The 6,000-nt window shown below is 43.3% G+C and overlaps 1 long non-coding RNA gene across 1 annotated transcript in view; it reads left to right on the top strand.

Moving 5' to 3' along the window:
- Positions 1-4,558, top strand: part of LOC119872698 — a 75,196-nt gene extending 70,638 nt beyond the window's left edge. The window contains exon 3 of the long non-coding RNA XR_005361709.1: positions 4,013-4,558. This is a non-coding gene — a long non-coding RNA (uncharacterized LOC119872698). The remainder of the gene's footprint in view (positions 1-4,012) is intronic.
- The last annotated feature ends 1,442 nt before the right edge of the window (positions 4,559-6,000 follow it).

The following is a 6,000-nucleotide window of genomic DNA, read 5'->3' on the forward strand; positions in this document are numbered from 1 at the left end:
TCAAGTAGCTTGTTTTTCAATTTTGTTGGAGTGAAAGTAGAACACTATGAAAAAGAAAACACCTAGTTCCACTATTACATAGGTGCTTTTCCCTAAGACAGTGATCATCTTTTGGTACAATTTTGATACTTTGTGCTTCTCACTTCATCACAGAAACTATGAAAAAGATGCCTATGGAAAAGATACTCCATCTGAGATTTAATTGAAATAATATACTGCTTCATCAGGGAATTCTTTTTTTAAAGATTTTATTTATTTATTCATGAGAGACACACACAGAAAAGAGAGAAGCAGAGACACAGGTAGAGGGAGAAGCAGGCTCCATGCAGGGAGCCCAATGTGGGACTCAATTCCGGGTCTCCAGGATCACACCCTGGGCTGAAGGCGGCGCTAAACTGCCGAGCCACGGGCTGAATCAGGGAATTCTTTTTTTTTTTTTTTTTTTTTTTTTTGAATCAGGGAATTCTTAAGTGAAACTGTCATTGCTTTCATTATATGTGGCAGTGAAGAATATATGGTTACTGGTAAAGTTTGGTTTGAGCTAAGGTACTAGGACTTTTTATCCATCAGTGCATATGTCAACATAGGGAGGAAGGCAAATAAAATCTGCATATTTCTATGAAAACAGTTTTGATTTTGTGGACACTATGAAAGGATCTCAGGGGATCCCATTGGGTACGCGGATCACACTTTAAGAACCACTGGTCTAGTTTGGTCAGGAAACAGGCAAGGGCAATCCAGAGTTTAGGTAATAAACTGGAGTAGGCTTAGTAAAGTTAGGAATTAGGGGCATAGGGACAAGCTGCTCTGAGGATGTGACATAGAAACCAAACTCTGGAAAACAAATAGAAATTAGTGTTAGGAAAATGGAGAAAGGTAAGTGAGAGGCTAAAACTTATACAAGCAGTGATTCAAGATGAGAAAGAATGGTACTTTCATAGTTCTGCAAGAGTGTTCAAGGTTTTTGAGGAATATAATGTGAAGATGTGAAGTGAAGGAGATAAGCAGGGACTTCTGTAAGGTCACACATGCTGCATAATGACATTTTGAGTTGAAGACCTTTGAGCTGTTGAAATATTCTTTCTTTTTTTTAAAAAAAAAGATTTTATTTATTTATTCAGAGACACACAGAGAGAGAGAGAGAGAGAGAGAGAGAGAGGCAGAGACACAGGCAGAGGGAGAAGCAGGCTCCTTGCAGGGAGCCCGACGTGGGACTCAATCCCAGGTCTCCAGGATCACACCCTGGGCTGGAGCCTGCACTAAACTGCTGAGCTACCCCGGCTGCCCTAGCTGTTGAAATATTCTAAGGAAGAAAGTATAGTGGCCTAAATTAGGGTGATGGTATTAGGAATGGAATGTATGGATTCGAGAAATCTTGAAGAGCTAAGAATGGGAGGTCTAAGTGGTTAATTGGATGTTAAGGATTAAGGGGAAAAGGAGCCAAAGATGACAGCTCAGTTACTATTTTGATACGGAGATAAGGTATACTGGAGGCAAAGTGAATTTTGGAAGGAGGGAGAAGCTAGTGAGTTTATTTTCATATGTTGCTTTTCCCTGGGCCAGCCATCAATGTTGAGTTTCAAGAAAGGATCTGAGACTCTTTCCTACAGTGATGTAACAATACAAACCTTACAAATGAAGTTGGAGCAAAACTTGTATTTTTCAAAGCATCTTGGAACCTCAGTGCATTTATTAGCCTTTATTGCAAAGACCATGTTTCAGAAAGAAAGCCTCAGTGCTTTGTCCTCAAAGTCTGGAATACCTGGCATGGTAACGTTGGCTGCAACCCACTGATGCTAGCAACAGTTCACATTCAGCTAGTGCTGTGGAGCTCACAAAGTGATTTCACATTAAATCATAAAATACCTGTGAGGTAGGTACTACTCTTATGCAGTTATTTATAACTCGTGTTTTTTTTAATTTTTATTTATTTATGATAGTCACACAGAGAGAGAGAGAGGCAGAGACACAGGCAGAGGGAGAAGCAGGCTCCACGCACCGGGAGCCCGAATGTGGGATTCGATCCCGGGTCTCCAGGATCGCGCCCTGGGCCAAAGGCAGGCGCTAAACCACTGCGCCACCCAGGGATCCCTATAACTCGTGTTTAATCAAGTCTTGCTGCTACCCAGTACCATACTAGTTCTACGCAAAGTTCCCCTACCATGAGCTTTCTAGGAGTTTCCAGAGGTTTTCCTTTTATGATCATAAGTTAAGTGTGGTCGGGATACATGGATCAGCCATGCTCCTTGTCTCTCCTTGCTTCAGCTACCTGCCCAGATGTTGTAAACTCATGCTTGTCAGATACTACAGGTGAGTCTTTCAAAAGCAATCTTGTCTGCTGAGCTTTGGCTATTTCCTTCTGACTTCCCACTCCCTGGGATAGTTGGGAGTTTCATTGGGACCTTCACTGATCTAATAGAGCCTTTATGTTGGCAGAGGTGACTTGGAATCTGCTGGGAGCAATTAGAACATCTCTTTCCCATTTGTACATCATTAGAAGCGTTGTTTGTGTCCCAAACGTCTTAGTCAAACATCTCTTCGAGGTTCAGTGATGGCCTAGGCCCTCTGACTCTGCATTCAATAAAATCCCAACCTCGTTTTCTGCAACTGCAACCCATCATGAGTGGCAACATCTCTTAACATTTTTTTCTCTGGGCCTCTCTAAGCACTTCTCACTAATCATTTTGGTGCTTATTGACTGTTGACAGAGATGACTAGAAATGCTGGCTTCTTCCTGTCTATGTTTCCAGAGTTGCTAATTGCTTCAATATATATCAGTAGAAAAGAGCAGTGGTGGATGTAGAAACATTAGCAGTGCTTCATGCTATTTTTCTTTTTCTTCACGTGCTTTCTCACATTCCTCATTTATGCAGCTACCTTCATTTTTTGTTTGCTTTGAGTGAGGGTTCTGTAGAGAGCCTTGACAGAAGTTGTAGGATCCTTTTTATTCCCTGTCAGACTTTTTTTGGAGGGGAGGGGGAAAGTGAGCTGGCCAATTTATTTAGGTCTCTGATGCCCAGAATGGCTGGTTGTGAAGGATTGTGCTCATCCTGGTTTCATTTCGTATTTCTCTTTGATCAGATAGATGTGAGAAAGAGAGTTAAAGTGGTTGGAGCAGCAGACGCAAGATGAAGTCAGAGCATAGAGACAGTGGAGTAATTACTTGTATTTGAGACTTCGGCGTCTAGTCTCTCATTGAATGTTAGCCCAAACAGAACAAATAAAACAGATTTTAAAGTGACTGGGTGGGATGGCCTCCTCAAAGCTGTCCCTTGCGTCTACCAGAGGTTCTCTGCTGGCCTTCTTGCCCACCGTCTCTTCTTAGGTTCTCGTGTCTGCTCTGTTCAGCTCTATCTTCCTCACTTACCATGTCTCTTATTAGCTCGCTTCACAGTGAAACTGGATAATTACAAAGGAAAAGAAAAGCCTCCTTCCTCTATCTCATTTCCCATAGCACATTCTGAAATGAGAAAGAACAGTGTCTAAAGGGCCACTTGGGTCAGGTCATGAGTGATTGTTCCGACAGAAGGGTGATGAAAGCTGCTAAGTTTCAGGAAGATCTGAGCCATTCTCTTAAATACTAGGAAGGAGAAAGAGGTTTCTGGGTTCCAGGAGTAGCTAAAAACCAGCGCTCCATTACCTAGGCTCCATATGATGTGCCCCGAGAAGCAGGTGATGGGTGCTGTAATAAGGATGATGGTGGTAGGCACAGAGCACTAAAATTTGCATCCTGGGGAGGTGAGGGAAATTGGCATGGACATTAGATGGAGCCACCTTTCTATAAGAGCACTGACTTAGGGGGTGTAAAATAAGAAAAGACAAGGCCCCTCCACATCTGTTCTGGATTATGGATGTACCGCAGGAAGTGAGAGCAGCCCTGAGATGGGGAGAGGTAGCATCGGTAAGGACAGTGCACCTGATGCCATCATAGTGAGATGGTTTCTTTAAACATAGGACATTTAATTTAAGCAAACAAGAAAGTAATTTTTGTTTTTTACATCCACCCTTGCAGGGTTAAAATTCATGGACACTATACAGACTTTTGATTTCCACGACTCCGATTACTGGTACTATCGACAACGATGACGATGATAAAAGCTGATATTCATCAAGCTGTCATCATGTAACAGACCAAATGGATCAATTGCATTTTCACAAATTTAAGAGGTTACTATTACCGTTTTCTAACTAAAAAACAGGCTGGAGAGTTGATGCAGTATCTCCGCATTCACAGGATGATTCAGTCGAAGAGCTGCATGCTCTTGGATTCCCCAGCAGCCTCTCCCTGTTGTGCCTACACAGTATGCCGTGCTGCCTCCCTGGTGACTGAAAGAACTGGCACACTGCATAGTCATCCATAAGAGGCCTGGACAATTACGTGATTCTTAATACTTACAAATGGAAGGAGAGTCAGAACTGGTTTTTGAAGAAAGAAGATAGTTTTAAGATCTATAAGGAGCAATTGAAGAGAGTGTATATGCTGATGCAACAAGGTGTCAGTATAGGGACGCCTGGGTGGCTCCGTTGGTTAAGTGTCTGACTTCAGCTCAGGTCATGATCTCAGGGACCTGGGATTGAGCCCAGCATTGGGATCCCTGCTCAGTGGGGTGTCTGCTTCTCCCCCTGCCCTTCCCTCTGTTCCTCCTTCTCCCCCTGCTCCTGCATGCCCTCTCTCTCTCTCAAAAAAAAAAAAAAAAGAAAGAAAAAAAAAAAGAAAAAGAAAAATCTAAACACAACAACGACAAAACCCAAGGTACCAGATGGATGTATTAATACACTAGAAACTGCATCCCTGCTCATTACCCCTGCCCCCCTTCCTCTTTATGACACCATGTGACTTTGCTCCTACAGTTGAGGTTGTACATATTACATAAGGAACTCTCAACAGTGTGGGGAGGTGACTAAGCTGGTGAGAACGGTCTCCTACCAAAAAAAGAAAATTTAAAAATTAAATTAAAAATTAAAATTTAAAAATCCTCCCCCACGTCCCCGCCCCACCCAGGGAAATAGCAGAGGTTCTGGGTAGATGACACTCAGGGGTCTCGGCTGCAAACAGTATTTGCACCTTAAAAAGCAGTATTTGCAGAAAAAGAATTTCCAGGAGGTCCAGCAAGCTGCCATCTGAAGCTCTGCAGCCAGGTATAACACCCGGCCCACTATAGGGCATTGCTGCCAATTAGCGCCTGTGAGCCTCAGATTCCTCAAGTTCTGCCAGAAATTCCAGAACTGCCACTGCTCCCCGGGCCTCTGTGACTGTGTTTGCTAGAAAACTTCGTCCCATTCCCATGACAGTTCTTCCTGTCTCTCGTTTCCAACATCGAGGCACGTGCATGTCTCCTTGTTACAGTCCTCACTACAGAATCTAGAGAGGTGAGTTTTCCTTTTGTACCTTGGGCAGGAGGGACTTTGGATGTGACAAATCAATAAAGGATAAGGAAGGTAGTCAAAGATGTTGGGTAGCCCCAGATGAATAAAATCTACAGGGGTGAAGATTTCAGAAGTGTACTGTGAGAAATAAAATTCTAGCCTGTATCACACGTGGGGGCCAGTGTGTTCTACTTCCTAAAGTGGGGGAAGAAAAGACCTAAAAGCTCTGAAACTCTTGGCCCACTAGCAGAGGTATGTGTCTTTTCCGTGGTTATATATTTGAATTAAGATCCAAACAAGAGGGATCCCTGGGTGGCACAGCGGTTTGGCGCCTGTCTTTGGCCCAGGGCGCGATCCTGGAGACCCGGGATCGAGTCCCACATCGGGCTCCCAGTGCATGGAGCCTGCTCCTCCCTCTGCCTGTGTCTCTGCCTCTCTCTCTCTCTCTCTCTCTGTGTGACTATCGTAAATAAATAAAAAAAAAAAATTTAAAAAAAAAAAACAAAAAAAAAACAAGATCCATGGGTTGCTTTTACTTGCCACGTTAGCCTCTCTCTCACGTTCTCCTTCACTTCCTTTTCTCATTCCTTTGACTTGTTAAAGAAACCAGCCCATCTTTCCTGCGGACTCCAT

This window comes from Canis lupus, chromosome 7, assembly GCF_011100685.1.
Source record: "Canis lupus familiaris isolate Mischka breed German Shepherd chromosome 7, alternate assembly UU_Cfam_GSD_1.0, whole genome shotgun sequence".
NCBI lineage: Eukaryota > Metazoa > Chordata > Mammalia > Carnivora > Canidae > Canis > Canis lupus.